At 32.7% G+C, this 16,243-nt stretch overlaps 1 protein-coding gene across 14 annotated transcripts in view; it reads right to left on the bottom strand.

Moving 5' to 3' along the window:
* The window catches only part of Usp (retinoid X receptor ultraspiracle), a 103,127-nt gene that overhangs the window by 40,610 nt on the left and 46,274 nt on the right, over nt 1–16,243 (bottom strand). Inside the window, exon 1 of one of the 14 annotated variants that reach the window (XM_072908429.1) lies at nt 11,237–11,411. The exons of the other annotated variants lie outside the window; for them this stretch is intronic. The gene's annotated coding sequence lies outside the window, so the exon portion shown is untranslated. Of the gene's footprint in view, nt 1–11,236; nt 11,412–16,243 lie in introns of those variants that run through there. 14 annotated transcript variants of the gene reach the window in all.

Raw genomic sequence — 16,243 nt, 5'->3', positions numbered from 1 at the left:
TGATTTTGTATAATAATATAATAATAGATTATATAATTGGTATTTAACGTGATTGATAATTAATATTGTATTAAACTGAATCTAATTTCAGAAAGATACTAAAGTAAATACCATTTTAAAATTTAATTTCAATTTTGCTGAATTTTCTTCGAGGTCAGAAGAATATTAAATATTAATTTTTAAAATCCACATTAGATTTAATATCTCAAAATATCCTATGAAATAAAATTACATTAGGTTTTTTCACGTCAGAATTACACACTATCACAAAAAATCTAAGACTTTAAAATACTAACTTACTGTTTAAACATCGATAAAATAAAAAGTAATTTTTTTAAAATAATAAAATAAATGTTTAATATTCTTGAAAAAAAGTCCTGAAAATCATCAATTTTTCTTAACTGATAGCGTAAACTGGGCCTTTAAATTTACGCGTATTAATCGATTATGAAATATTCATGCTTGTTTCGCGATTACGTCGTCGCGACGACGATAATCCCGCGCGAACATTGTGACAAATCGATCTGTCACAGACGGCAGGACGAATCGCGAATCCAACTCTTCCTTCTTCGTCGACGAACGTTAATCGTCGCGGGAAGCGAGCGAGATAACGATCGGTCTGTCGCGAGAGCGCCTTCTCCGGGAGCGATTTTTCAGTCATTATCATTAATACAGGAGGAGGGGGGGGGGACCTGACGGAGGCCTTTACGACGACGGTGACGTCACCGTCTGACAATTTGAGCGCTCTTCCGAAACTGAAAACCAGTTTCCCGCCGCGCATGCGACCTCCGTAAGCGTATGCGCTTTGCCTTTGGGCTGCATCGCTGCATCGAGCCCGTTGCACCGATCGGTCGGTCGCCTCTATTAACGCGTGCTACACGCGAGAACGAGCCGTGCACGCGGCCCGGGAGATCGTAAATTTACTATAAATTCCGCTCTCCGTTGGCCGACTCGGCCGTAAATTGTCGAACGTTCGCGCGATACATATGTATAAACATTTATCTCGCGCGAAATTTATCATAAATCGCGCCTCATTTTACCGGCAACGGAGAGTTGCAACGATCCACTCGAATGTAATTTCGCAGAGAATACCCGGAAGGAGGTAGTAACAGTTTCTTACAAGGAAACCTCCCGAAAATTCTGAGTTTGATGGGACTTGGCACACACGTAGAGCGCGGGAGGGGGAAGGTCAGTAGATGAATTTAGAAATTCTTAATTGCTGTTAAAAAACGGTTCAAAGGGATAAAAAAATGTTTCATACGAAAGTTTCATGGTAAAATCACATTAACAAAATTAAAAGAAAATAATTTTTTTTCAAAAAAATTTTTCTTTAAATTTTATTTATGTAATTAAATGGAGGCAATTTTATCATAAAACTTTTATATGAAACATTCTTTTATATTTCAAATAATTTTCCAGATATAATTTAAAAAAGATAATTTTTTTCAAAAATTATTTTTTCTTAATTTCACTCCTTAGAACCGTTTTTAGCAACTGAAAATTTTTAAATTCATCTTTTCGCACCCTCTACATGTGTGTAAAGTTTCGTTAAAATCAAAACTATAGGTTCGTGAGATTTAAAAATTGATTTTAAATAAATATTAAAAAAAAGTCTAACTCTCTATAATAAGTTTTTTTCAGGCCGTTGAAGTATTTTTTTTTTTTTCTTATCAGTTAAAAGCGAAATATTTCGTCGTACTATATTCGCAAAGAGGCGCGCCATTATCGGCGAAAATTATCGTTCTCCGGCGCGGTGCTATAAAGTAAATGAAAAAAATCGCAGATATCTCGGGCATATCGGGCACACATACGGGCGCATGTGCCAGCCCGTTGGATTAGCGCGATTAACGATTTCCTTGCACGCGACCGTGCTGGAATTCGTCGCGAAAAGCTGGAAAGAAAAATTTTTTTTCCACGACGCCGACACACGAGAAGAGAGATGGCTAGAGGCGAAGGAGATGGGGAAAGTTTTTTTAACAGTTTCCTGCACGCAGCTGCGACCGGATGCCGCTCCCACACCAGGCTCCGACACGTTATAACGCTGCACATGCAACCCACGCCATTATATACATGTGCACACGACTGTACGAAAATAGTGCCGCGTCCCTGACGTTAGTCCTTGAACCCGCGAAAAAAAGTCGCCGGATTAATGACATGTCTCACCGCGGCCATGATTTATCGCCGTCGCGGAGGATCCGATGCTGCAGATGCAGCCGCGAGTCAAGTCTGCTTCGATCGCGATAAGCATGTCCGATGCAGTTAATTAAATGGATTGTACGCTAATCTTTCTACATGAGCTTTTTCTGACAGAATAAAAAAGAAAAATTGTATATAATAACGAATATATAAAGTGTTTTTTCTTATACAGGGTATCCCATTTTAATTCCTCCAGTGAAATATCTCGAAAAATATGGAAAATTCGAAAAAATGTTTCAGACAAAAGTTGTATGGTTTCGAGGAACATAAGATGGGGCCATTAGTTTGACCTTGAAGAGTCATATAAAGATCACGTGAAGGTCATTTTGAATTTCTTAAATGGAACACCCTATATATTTTTGCATATTCTTGTAGCTTATCTCGAGAGCTTTCCAAAACACTATGATAAAATGTTTTTTCATTAAACACTTTTCGAGTTATAACGCTTCCAAAGTTGCAATATTTTGACATAAAATACAAGATATCTCGTAAAAAATATTCATTTTTCGATTATCTTACCCTAATTCTTTTATGCACAGAATAACGAGACGAATCAATTGGCGTAATTAAAACACATAATTATGTTAAAGTAAAAATGTGTAACTGCTTGTTGCAAATTCAGATTTTTTCTTAAAGATAACTATGTGTTTTCTTTACATCAATTGATCCGTCTCATTATTCTGTGCATAAAAGTGTTAGGGTAAGATAATTGAGAAATGAATATTTTACGAGATATCTTGTATTTTATGTCAAAATATTGCAACTTTGAAGCTTTATAATTCGAAAAGTGTTTAATGAAAAAACATTTTATCGTAGTGTTTTGGAAAGCTCTCAAAGTCAGCTACAAGAATATGTAACAAAAAATAGGGGGTGCCATTTAAAAAAATTGAGGTGACCTTCACGTGGCCTTCAAATGACTCTTCAAGGTCAGAGCAATGGTACCATCTTATGGCCCCCTCAAAACCATACAACTTTTGCCTAAAACATTTTTCTATCCCAGGCTTGGTTTTCGAGATATTCTACTGGAGGAATTAAAATGGGACACTCTGTATAAAGTGTTTACTTATATATTTCATATTTATGTCTTTATCTCCTTTTATATTTTTATCAATTATATTATATTAAATATATTAATAAATTGATATATAATACATTAATATAAAAAAATAAAATAAGTCCTAATTTTTTAATTGTCTTTTGAAAAAGAGAATTAAGAAATTAACTGTCGGATTTATTTTTATATCTTTTTATTAAAAAATATAACGTAAAATTGTTATTTATATATTTCATATTTCTGTTTTCTTCGTATATTTTTTTATCAATTATATTTCAATATTTATATTCTCGAAATCTCTTTAAAGAATTAAAGCGTCATTAGCTGTCAGAGTTATTTTATTTTTTTTCTTTCTCACAATTCTTCCTTTATTTTCTAGATTAAATTCCGCTCTCTCTGCTGCATCGTATTAATATACACTGGCGTATAAAGCGAATTTCATGAGACGATTTCACATGGCGCATGGCGGCACACGTGTTAACATACAACACCTTACGGTATCTAAATTTACGTAGAGTTCTAGCAATCAGCATGAGAAACTAAATACGACACGTACACAGAAACTCCATTATAAATGTGGAACAGGGCGAACTCTATACAAAAACACCTCTCGACACTTTCACGTCTTGTATCGCAATAAATATTTGGACAGCGTGTGTACAAGTCCGAAAAGAGATAAGACGCGCGTATGATATTTCATATTTTTTCTTTTACGATCGCCGCCGCGGGTTTTTAGCGAACCGTAAATCTGGACGAGGACGCGGACATAAAACAGAATTCGTTTCCAGAATTATTCGCGAGAGCGAAGCCCGTTTCGTTTTGCCGAAGAAAGAATGCATTTTCTGGAAAAAATGTTTTGCGTCGAACGGAGCGCCAAAAATATCAAAGGAAACTTTGACACGTATAAACACGTGACTTGTACGATTGTCCTAAGCGAACATAGATAGTTTGATAGCGTGATTCTTATAATTTCGCGCGCCTATGATAAGATTCATAACATATTACACATAATGTTTCATTTCTCATTCTGTCATGGAAACCGTCTCCATGAAATGCGAAAATGATCACGAACAAACGTCGCTGCGCGAATTTTGTCACGCATATCACAGAGTACTTATATACTCAAATTTTTTTGTAAAACAAATTCCCTGATCTTTTGCAGAAGATATTTTTGTTCAAAATTTTAGATAAAGAGAATAATTCTTTAAAGATTCTTGAGTGCAATATTCTGTACAATAAATTTTTTAATTTGTTTAAAATAAAATAAATCTTTTAATTTTTTTAAATAAAATAAAATTTTTAATCTTTTTGCATTTTCTTAAATTTTTAACTCACACACATATGAAAAAAAACACAGAGCCTCTCAAGTTCCAACTGCTAGATTTATATATAAATTGTACTGAAAAAACTGAATAACTCTCGTAAGATTTTTCACTTGCATTATATATTTTCATTTTTTTATCACTAAAAATGACAATAAAGAATATGTACTTTGCATATTCAATATTTTATTAATACATTGAATATACATGTAAAAAAAATAGATATGCATTTATAATATATTTTAAACATTATAATCCACTTGATTTATCAACTGTTTAAAACTATATACAACTTATTAAAATTATTAAATATATATTATATTAATAAATATTAATTTAAAATTATTAAAAAGAATATTTTTCAAAAATTCTTTGAGCCCTAATAAAAAGTAAAATTATTAAAGAAATAATTTTTTTTCAAATTCCCTCAATAAAACTCCATGAAAAGTCCGTGACTTTTTTTTTTATAAAAAATTCCTGAGAAATTCCAGGTTTTCTCAGAGAGGTAGACTTTTGAAAATATATACACAAGTTCATTGGGAGGTACACATTTTTTTTTCAGAAACTCGAGTTTCTTTGTGAACTTAACTATTCAAGTGCCTTTGTACTTCTAGATTTTTGACATTTCGAAATTTTCTCTGGAATCATACCTGCTTCAGTATCAATCCATTACTATAACGTGGTCCAAAGTGACCTAACTCGTTATAAAAATGAAAAAGCCCATAGCTCTCCCTTCAGACTTTATTATTCGCAAAAAAAAAAAAAAAAAAAAAAAACCCGAGTAGCCTTTTGTCGAAGCGTTTAAAATGCGATAACAAAACAAAGGTTTAAACAAGTCTAAAGTTCACGATGGTAAATACGCGCCGCTGGTCGCCGCGAAAACCCATTCGCCGACGTAGAGAGTAGGAGAAGAGACGATCGATGAAGCGAGTGCACAGGCTGTGGCGACCGCGTCGCTGCGTACGGCCCTGAAAGTGCAAGAGAGAGAGAGATCTATATGCAGCCGCACTTTATATAGCGCGACGTGCCACGTGCAGGGCAACTCGGTACCTGGGTCACCGGGAGAAGGTCACGGGGTCGCGATTTCAACCTAGGTGCAGCGCTCTCGTCGAGTGGGCGGGCTGCGAACCCGTATCCCTCTACAGGTGCAACGAGCTGCACGTACCCTGCGAACGCTCTCCGGAATGCGACATATCACGCAGGATAAATCACCGAAAATGTCACTGCGCGATTAAAACATTGTTTCCTAATAAATTATCAAATTTCTCGCATCCCTTTTTTCTGCACTTCAAATCCAGAATTTCAAATTAAAATAGTATTTATTTAAATCAAAAACAGTATTATTTAAAAAAAAAAAAAAAAAAAAAAAAGTAAAGAGAAAGAACATATATTATAATTAAAATTGAAAACTTTTGAAACACCTTATTAATTAAATAGTAATTATTTTATTTGATATATGTTTATTTTTTCATTTTAAATTTATTCAAGAATTATTAAATAAAATTAACAATTTATTTTTTGAAATAATTTTAATATATAAATTATTGTTTCTTTTTCATTTTGTAAATTTGCCATACGAGTGTTGTAGAAAAAAAAACACCGGATTAAACATGACTACGATCGGTATTTTTTTTTATCAACCTACGTGAATGAGAGTGTCGTAGCTAACAATGACGCTATGAAAAAGTGTGACCGTTGCGTCGACGTCGCTTCCCTCGCGGAGAGGGATTATAAAATTATAAAATTATAAAATACGATCTTCGTTATTTTAACCACTTATTATTTAATCGCGCCTCCGAGATTATCAGGACGTAGTAATACATGTGACCTTTCTAATTAAATTTCACACAGTGTCGGTAGACGGTACGACACAAGAGAGAAGATCCTTACGGATCGCGTCTTTCGTTACACAATTTTTCAAATGGTATATATCTTTTTTAGCGTAAACAACGTAATAGTATAAAAATGGATATCCAGTGATTGATTATCGATTCAATTATAAAACGACCGACCTCCCTCGTAATTTAATTAGAGCTCTCACGAGTAAGGTAACTTTTTTCCCGAGTGGGAAGAGAAGGTGGATTCAGAATAGAATGTTCGACTCTTCATAAATATGAAAATGCGAAAATTCTTACAAATTGCCCGCAATTTTCCACACAAGAGGCTAAATATATTCGCACTTTGTACAACACACTCGTCGTTATTCTGCAGCGCGAGGTATTCAAGTCTCTTTCGATTTTAGCGTACACATACGTGCGTGCAGCGACATATGAATAAGAACGTGTAGAGTGCAACGAGATGGCCTTGTACGTGAATATCACGGCGAAGGTCACGGGGTCGCGATTTCAACCAGGTAAACGAGCGCGCACGTATGTATACATGGAGAACGCGTACACGCTGTCACAGGTGCAACGAGGCACATCACGCTGCTATGCCATGTACAGAATGTACAAAAAGTCTCTTTCTCTTTCTCTCTCTCTCTCTCTCTTTCTAAAAATATCCATTGCACAGAGAGAACGATTTGTTTGGATTTATTTATTTTATTCAAACAACATTATGTCATACGAAACATTATCTCTCTGAAGAAAGTATTATTTCGTTGAATTGAACAATATTACATGATACGTATTATTTTAAAAATCAAATAGTTATTAATTTTTTCAAATAAACAGTTTCTTTTTAGCATAAATTTTATTAAATCTAAGGAAATCTTTTTCTCTGTATGTGAATATATTTTCAAAGCGTCTATTGTCTGATAAACTTGAATTTTCAGGAATTTTTTATGCCTAAAAAAATCACGGACTTTTCATGAAATTTTATTGAAATTCGAAAAATAAAAAAAAAATGTTTCTTTATTAATTTGGCCCTTTATTGGGACTCAAAGAATTAGAAAAAAATTTCTCTTCAATAATTTTTGTTATATACAGTTTTAAACAGTCGATAAATCAAATAAATTGTGTGTTTAAAATACATATATTGTAAAATATATATCCATCTTTTTTATATGCTATATGGATTTTAATCGTAATTAATTTGTATTTTATTCAACGATTTAGGCTGACCAATCGCATTCCAAATCTCACATTATCGTACTTTGTTCTGATAAATCACATTTAGAATCAATAATAATTTATGTCTCCAGACGACAAAATTATAAGGAAAATTGCCTAAGAATTCAAACACATTTTGTCTGAATTTTCAAATATAACTGTCTAAAAGTAATTTTAGACAATTTCTCTTATGCATCAGAGTCATTTTTCTGAATAACTAAAAATTCAGACACTCTTCTGAAAATTCTGTCTGAAAATTCGAACAGTACACCGAAAAAAAAATAATGTTAAATCCACAACATTTTGTCGTAAATGAAATTTATTTTATTAATCCAACAATTTTATTAATGAAATTAATACATCACATATTGATTTGATTAATAATGTTGTTGAATTCAACAATATTTTTTTTCAGTATATGTTTGTAAGAAAACTTTAGATATTTCCTCTGCAATTATTTTTATATAATGACTGTAAAAAAATTACCTAAGAATTCAAAAGTACATTTTTGTCTGAATTTTCAGATTTAAGTCTGAAAGTAATTTCAGACAATTTGTTTTATTATCAGAATCATTTTTCTGAATGTCTGAAAATTCAGCTTCGCTTCTGAAAATTCGAACATCTGTATATCTGTAAAAAAACCTTCAGATACTTGGTCTGTAATTATATTATTTTTTAAAGCGTAAAAATAATTAGAAATAAAATGATGCTTTTTTTCTTTTAATTTGAAAAAATGTACAAGAAACTTGTTTGAAACACTAAAGTTTATTAATTGCGGTTACTTTGACATATCATATCCACAGAATTGATTACATATCTAAGACACTGGTTCTCGATCAGCGTGATATCTGGAGCAAGCTCGGCGACGCGCGACAATTAACCCCTCGCAGTGGAAAATATTTTCTCCCAGCGGGTAATAAAAATATAACTCGCTTCAGCGTGCATCATTGAAGCTTTAAATAGCAAGGTAACGTATCGTTACGCCCCGCGAAGGCAAGGATAATCGTGTAAACAAGATATTATCGAGTAAATGTACTGTCAATGAATGCATTTCGAGTGATAGTCTCGTGCTGTAAAAATCATCAGTAATTATACAAATGTATGTATATCTGTATGCACTGTGTCAAAATAGTTGACACATCATGATAAAAAAATACAACGCATTTCGCAAAACATGGTAAACATGAAAAAAGAAATATGTGCGTAAAAAGTAAAAATAAAATGGAGGTAGACAACACGTGACACTTTTATCCCAAACTGCCTTTGACAGTGCCAGTAAAATTAACGCTCGTAATGACAGCGAGGCGAGCGATTTTTAGCGACGATTAAAGATGAAACCGCGTAAAAATACACCGGAACAAATGTCAGTTTCAAGGTCCGCGTTGGTTACGTTCTCTCCTTCGCTGACACTGCAGGTCCTCACGCTTCTCTCTCTCTCTCTCTCTCTCTCTCTCTCTCTCTCTCTCTTTCGCTCTCTACGGGAGAGTACTCTCTTCGTCTTCGTCGGTGGTTTCGCGCGCTAACCATGTTAGTCGGCAAACTTACGTAATCAACGTGAACGTTGCTCGCTCGAAGAGGTAAGAAAGAAGATAAGAAGGTGGTCAGTCAGAAGGCAAAATTCGCGTTACCGAAGAAATCCATTGTCTTTGGAATGTACATTCGCAATAACACCAACGTGTTAATAAAAGCCCGCTAATTCTTTTAAAAATTATCGCGAGAATGACCTCGTGTATCTAACAAAACATAATAAGGGAGTACTTATATATTGATAATATACTTTACATATTGTAATCATAAGATAAAAAGTAAGATTTTTATACAAAATATATTAGACTGTCTACTTAAATCTTGTAAAAAAATTCTCTGATTTTTACACGTGTTTTTATTCGAAACAGAATATTTTAAATATTTTTTATATAACTTTCTAAAATAAATTTTCTTATATACTTTTATTTTCTAATATTTTTCATAAAAGAAATACACAGAGCTATTTAAGATTTAAGTATTAAATTTGCAATTTGTACAAAACGAAAAAAAAAATTGAATAGCTCTTTCGTAAGATAAATATTTTTACTTGCAAACATTTTCATATTTTATCATTTTATTTTTAATACATAAATAAAAATTATTTAAAATATAATAAAATAAAAGATAAAAAAATTAATTGCTAATTAATAAAATAATTTAGACGTAAGTACTGTTACTGTCCTCCTAAAAAATGTGAAAAAGTATCACATTAACAATAAGTATGATAGAAAGATGTGCTCGTTTTTTTGATTTAATTCTTTTCTCAGAAATGTTAATTCGCATCCACACTTTTCCCTATTTCTCTGAAACTAATATTGTCAAAAGAGGATCGATGTCGCGAGTCTGTTTCATTTGGTAGTCACGAGCAAACGGAACTCGTCGACGGTATCGACAGCGACGAGTTCTCGCCGGTTTCGATTGGTCAAACAGTAGCGGCAACGTTTTGTTTGCAGCTGCAACGCGCCCGACACGCAGCTGACAGTGCAATCAACGTTTGTCCCTCTATCGATTTCGCGTTTTCGCTATTTTTCCTCCCTTCCGGCTGTCGGTTGACGCGTTTGTTTAAAGTTTCAAACTCGCAAGATCACTTTCAAACGACACCGTACACGCCGCTAGCAAGGTAACAATGAGAAACGAAAGCAAATAAAGGGATTATATATTCTGTTGCAAGAAAAAAGGAAATGTAAAAAGCGCCTCGAGCGCTTTGTTTTGTAAAATGAATTCTTAGGAATGTGTATAATAAAAATATCTCTTAAATGAAATCGATACATTTTCAGTGATTTCAGTTATAAATATAGCGCTGTGTGTAAAATACTGACAAGAAGAATTCAGTTAGTGAGTGTCTGATTTTTCAGTGGAATTTTACTATCATATTCACTGATTCGATTTAAAAGAGCGCAAAAATCGAAACAAATAATTGTTCAAAGGATATATTTTTTTTTTGCTCTGTTCCTAGTCACATATATAGGTCACAATATCGTGTTGTAATTGTCTGAAAAGTGTTTGAAAAAAATTTATACATTCCTTGACTGATCTGTCGAAAATAATCGCGTATAACGAAAATTGAAAAATAAATATTAAATATATTTTTATTGATTAAGGCCTTCGGGACAATCTATTGTTAAACTATCGATCTCAAAATGACCCACATGTGACCTGAAAGAATTAAAGAGTTTAAAAATAAAGAAGGCACTTGGAAAGAATAAACGTACGAAAACGAACGTCATGCGCGAACAGATCGGAATATAAATTCGGTTTTATTTACTTATTATTGTCAGTCACCGCTACGATCCATTCGAAGCGACTATTTCCATGAAACTCGCGTTTACGACTCGCGTGTATTTTTGCCGTTCTAGATTTAATCTTTATTCACGTCGTTCACTCGGCATGATGATGGCGATGACGATGACACATCTCGCAAGGGCTACGGTTCGAACGCACGTTTACGTTTCGCATGCTGGAGACGAAGAACGCAAATTTCAATTGCGACTGAGATCAGCCATCGAGACTAATAGAAGAACTCTCCTAACTAGGGAAGCCAATGTGCATTTTAATGCAGATGACGCGTATCTTAGATCACAACATACCTATCGAACATCGTCGGTTGTCATCGTACAGGGCGTGTCTTTAGCCACGTGCGAAACGTCATCGAACGAGTACTACTCGAGGCACTCTTTCATCTTTACTTGTTATTCGTCGCGTATATATAATTTTATCTCTCTTTCTCTGTGTACGTCTTGTCAGCATTCCGGCGTCGATTTATAAACTTATATTGCCAGTCGACGTGATCGCTACTAAAAAAGAAAAAAAAAAAGTAATGACGATGAAAAGTTTTCCAATTTCGCGCACATAAAAATATATTGTATATACATATATTACTGGAAGAAAAAAAAAACTTCTCTCCTCTGTAATGCAAAATGTCCAACAAATTCGCTGACTAATAATATTTCCTCATCAATTAAATACGTATAATGCTGGTTGTTACTCGTGGAATATAAATACGCGCGCGCGCGCGCGCAGGTGTGAGTTCCTTGTATATACGCGATAGAAACATTTATTCATTCGGTCAGTAGCCACAGCGAGAAACCTGCCAACGTGACTATAATAAACGATCGCTTCCTTCTGCACAATGCCGACCGTCCCGTCGTTTCGCGTGGAGCGACCAGGGACTTCCGTCGATCGCAATCGTCACGCGACGCGTTTATATTATATATACAAAGAGTGAAAAATAATTTTGAAACTTTCAATGCCAGATTTCTTTCAATTTCATCGAACAATGTGGGGCTACGCATTGAACGCGTAAGAAATTTTTCGAGGGGAAATATCTAAGACCTGCCATTTTGAAAAGATTTCATTTAAGGGCCCTTCTCTAGAAAATTGATATTTTTAGGAATTCTTTTTTTTAAATATTATAAATTTTTCTAAAGTTTTTATTGATATTTAAATATAAATAACAATATATAATTTTTAATCTTGAATATTTAACTTTATTTGACAGTTGACATATTGTATCCTCACGTTAAGTGTCTAAAATACAAAATATGATCTAGTTTTATTCTGCCATTTTGAAAAGATTTCATTTAAGAGCCCTTCTCTAGAAGAAAAATTGACATTTTTAGGAATTCTTTTTTTTAAATATTATAAATTTTTCTAAAGTTTTTTTATTGATGTTTAAATGTAAATAGGGCAATATATAATTTTTAATCTTGAATATTTAACTTTATTTGACAGTTGACACTATTGTATCCTCACGTTAAGTGTCTAAAATAAAAAATATGATTTAGTTTGATCTAGTTTTATTCTATTCTAGATTATTTATAAGATTCTAAACATAATTAGAATTTAAAAAATTAATATTTATTTCTTTCTGGCCAAGAAACGAAAAAATTTCAGCGAAATTGAAATATCTAAAATATTAAAAGTAACATAATATTATTTTGTTATTTTACAATTGTTTCTAATAAAATTAAATTTAGTATCCTAAAAATATTCTACGAAATAAAACTAGATCAAATTTTTTTATGTCGTCAAACCACTTTTGAACATCCTACGCGCAGACTCTCTAATTATTGAACGAAAAAAAAGCTAAATATTCAAGATTTAAAAATACGTGACATACTGCTTAAACATCAGTGAAAACAAATGTAAAATGCCAATCTAAAAGATCCACTTTTGGCATTCTTAAAAAAATTCCTATAAACCATCAATTTTTCTTACTACTAGAATAAATTGGGCTCTTAAAAACGCGGTTAAAAATGATGGGTAGAGATCGCTAAATAGATCTCCTTCCATCTGTATAGAGCAGCGCGCTGCCTTTAAAAAAAAAAATTGTTCGCTCTCACACACACACGCACACATACACACACATATACATGTACACAAGTCTGCTTTAATAGAACGCCACAGTGTACAGCGCGATGAGCGTTTACACGAGAGATGCGCGATAGCAGGACCTGCACTTCACGGCTCATTCCCATCGGTGCCAAGGTTGCATCGTACCCGTGTGCAGCATTAGCTGCACTGGAGTAGCGAGAGAGGCCTCGAGAGAGGCCTGCGTGTGGAGAACTCGCGTGATGCTTACGTTCGTCGAGCTTATCGCGTGCACACATTGCGAATGCAGGTATATATCTGTGTTTACCTACACCTATGCATACGCGCGTGTGTGTGTGTGTGTGTGTGTGTGTGTGTGTGTGTGTGCGTGTGTGTGTGTGTGTGTGTGTGTGTGTGTGTGTGTGTGTGTGTGTGTGTATGCACATCATACTTGTATGCAACACACAAGCGAATGCAGAGACGACGACGACGACGACGACGACGACGACGACTGAGCAAGTACAGGATTTACAGAGAGAGAAAGAGAGAAATAGAGAGGCAAGTGCAATTCCCTATGAATCGCGCCTATCTATATGTATCATCTGGCATTGCGCAAGCCGTTGCCTGCAGTCTCGTGCGCGAGATTAGCGGTGAATTTATGAGAAATTCGACACTGTCGAGAAATCGACAAAAAAAAAAAAAAAATTTAATTTGTATTTATTTATATCTTTTGAAATATATACACTACGCCAAGAAAGGCCAATTTTCAAATAGTTGCAACTTCCTTAAAAATAATCGGAATAAGATGAATAAAAAAGCGTTTCAAAGCTTCAAGTTTCTAGTTTTAAAATCTTTAAATGAATTTCAATTCTTTCTATTCGTTAGAAAATTACATTATAAGAAAGCAACGTCCGTCGATCGAACAAATTTTTCAAAACTTTGTCCGAGAGAATATCGAATTAAAAAAAAAATCCTAGCACGATTTCATTAATTGGATGTTAAAGAGCAGAGTTTTTTTGAGCTTTAATTTCTTCTTGTAGCGAATGTTTTATGATTTCTTTCGCTGAGATATTATTATTAAAGCAAAATCGAGCTATTGACTTTGAACGCTTATAACTAGTGAAAAAATGATCGTACAATAATCACTAAAAAAATAATTTAAAGAGAAAAATTAGCACTTTAAAATACGCCTATCGTTTTTTTCAATCATTATTCATCTTTCTTACAATGTAATTTTGTAACAAATTGAAATTCATTTAAAGATTCTAAAACTAGAAACTTTAAGCTTTGAAATGCTTTTTTATTAATCAGGGTGTATACTCCCGGGAAAAACCTGGAAAACCTGGTATTCTCAGGGAATTTTATTGTACCTTGAAAAATCATGGAAGTCTGATGGAATTTCGTTAGGATTCAGGAAATTAAAAAAAATGTCAAAGAAGTACTTATTTTACAAATTTTTTATAAAAATTTAAAATATTTTAAGTTTAAAATCTGCTTAAAATATATTTTTTGTTTATGTCTATATAAAATTGTTTAAAATATATGTTTTTTGTTTATGTCAAAAAATGATACGCTAAAATAAATAAACTTATTTTAAAATTGCATCTAAAAATGTTTTAATTTTACCTGGAATTTTGAACAAAAATACCTGAAAGATCCTGGAATTCTCAGGGAATTTTTTTACAGAATTTGAGTATACACCCTGTTAATCTTATTCCGTTTATTGTTAAGCAAGTTGCAACTATTTGTAAATTGGCCTTTTTTTTAGTTGGAAGAAAGTGGCTATTTAATTTTTTTGCATAGTGTATATTGTAATTGCTAAGTAATATTTCGAGGCTTTATAGACAATCTCGATAACTCCGAAAATATTTTATTTGTTATTATATATTATCTTCTTATTATTTTTCTTCTTTAATCAGAGGAAAAATTTATTCAAAGTTGTTGCGATTATATTGTATACATTCGTAGTATATTCGTAATATAAAAATATAATACTTTACGCAAAAAATTAAAGGGCCACTTTCTTCCATATAAAAAAAAAGCCAATTTTCAACTAGATGCAACTTTCTTAAAAATAATCAGAATAAGATGAATAAAAAAGTGTTTCAAAGCTTCAAGTTTCTAGTTTTAGAATTTTTAAATGAATTTCAATTCTTTCTATTCGTTAGAAAATTACATTGTAAGAAAGCGACGTCTGTCGATCGAACAAATTTTTCAAAACTTTGTTCGAGAATACTGAATTAAAAAAAAATCCTAGCACGATTTCATTAATAAGGTGTTAAATAACAGAGTTTCAATTTTAATTTCTTTTTTTAACGAATATTCTATGATTTTTTTCGCCGAGATATTCATTATTAAAGCAAAATCAAGCTATTGACTTTGAACGCTTATAACTAGTGAAAAAATGATCGTACAATAATCACTAAAAAAGTAACTTAAAGAGGAAAGTTAGCACTTTAAAATACGCCTATCGTTTTTTTAATCATTATTCATTTTTGAAGCGTGATTGTTATTAAAAAATCAAGCTAAAAATTGCACTTTTATCTTTAAATGAAAAAAACGCAACAATTTTCATGAACTCTACATTTACAAGTAAAAAGCATTTCAGTTACTCGTACAAAAGGCCGAAGGGTTAAGCTTTTTCTGTACATTTCAAAAACTTAAATTAATGATTATTATCATTTTTTTACTAGTTGTAGGCGTTCAAAGTCAATAGCTCGATTTTGCTTTAAGTTTTTTGTGGCCATTTAATTCTTTTGCGTAGTCTATACAAAATAATAATCAAAATAACTTTTTTAATTACAAAATAAACAATATATTAATTTTATCATAAAATGCATATATATAATATAGCATGTTATATCAATGATGACCGCGACGCATGATATCTTTATCAACCGGACGCATTCATTAACATAATATAATATTCGCAAATATATATATATATATATATATATATATATATATATATATATATGCACGCATTAACGTTCATTCAAATTAATATATGCATATTTTGCCGGGAAATGAGATCGCGAGAACGGAACTATGTATCGTTATTATCTAAACATCAAATTATGACTCAAATCTGTATCGCGTACCGTGACTTTCGAATATTAGCATATCGCTGCTTTTGGATATTTGAAAATTTGAGAGAGCTATGGAATAATATATTTTCGTTTAACTTCAATCACGTGCATTATCCTTAAAATGATATGCGCGATTATCTCTTGGAAATATTGAAATAAGTGATACGAGAGAGATAAACGCGCCGCGATAACGCG

The sequence above is a fragment of the Anoplolepis gracilipes genome, chromosome 16 (assembly GCF_047496725.1).
Source record: "Anoplolepis gracilipes chromosome 16, ASM4749672v1, whole genome shotgun sequence".
Lineage (NCBI taxonomy): Eukaryota > Metazoa > Arthropoda > Insecta > Hymenoptera > Formicidae > Anoplolepis > Anoplolepis gracilipes.
Note: the sequence above shows the minus strand (reverse complement) of the source record. Positions and strands in the feature narration are given on the sequence as shown.